General features: G+C 67.0%; 1 protein-coding gene across 1 annotated transcript in view; it reads right to left on the bottom strand.

Annotated features, from left to right (window-relative positions):
• TNFSF11 (tumor necrosis factor (ligand) superfamily, member 11) overlaps positions 1 to 224 on the bottom strand; it is a 31,352-nt gene extending 31,128 nt beyond the window's left edge. The window contains exon 1 of the mRNA XM_005859932.2: positions 152 to 224. The gene's annotated coding sequence lies outside the window, so the exon portion shown is untranslated. The remainder of the gene's footprint in view (positions 1 to 151) is intronic.
• Positions 225 to 230: the final 6 nt, after the last annotated feature.

The following is a 230-nucleotide window of genomic DNA, read 5'->3' on the forward strand; positions in this document are numbered from 1 at the left end:
GAGCCGGACCTTCCCTCTCTAGTCACTTTCCTCTCCGGAATCAGCAAGAGCTGGTGAGCCGAGCCGTCCAGACTCAGTTTCCCACCGGTGCGGGAGGCAGAAACGAGGTGGGTGCGCCCGGCCCGCGCCCGCTGGGGAGGCGAGCACTCACCTGCGCTCGGAAGTAGAGGAACAGGGCGACGCTGCAGACGACCTGGCCCAGCCCCAGTCCCAGGAGGGCCAGGAAGATG

The sequence above is a fragment of the Myotis brandtii genome, unplaced genomic scaffold (genome assembly GCF_000412655.1).
Source record: "Myotis brandtii unplaced genomic scaffold, ASM41265v1 scaffold1307, whole genome shotgun sequence".
Taxonomy (NCBI): Eukaryota; Metazoa; Chordata; class Mammalia; order Chiroptera; family Vespertilionidae; genus Myotis; species Myotis brandtii.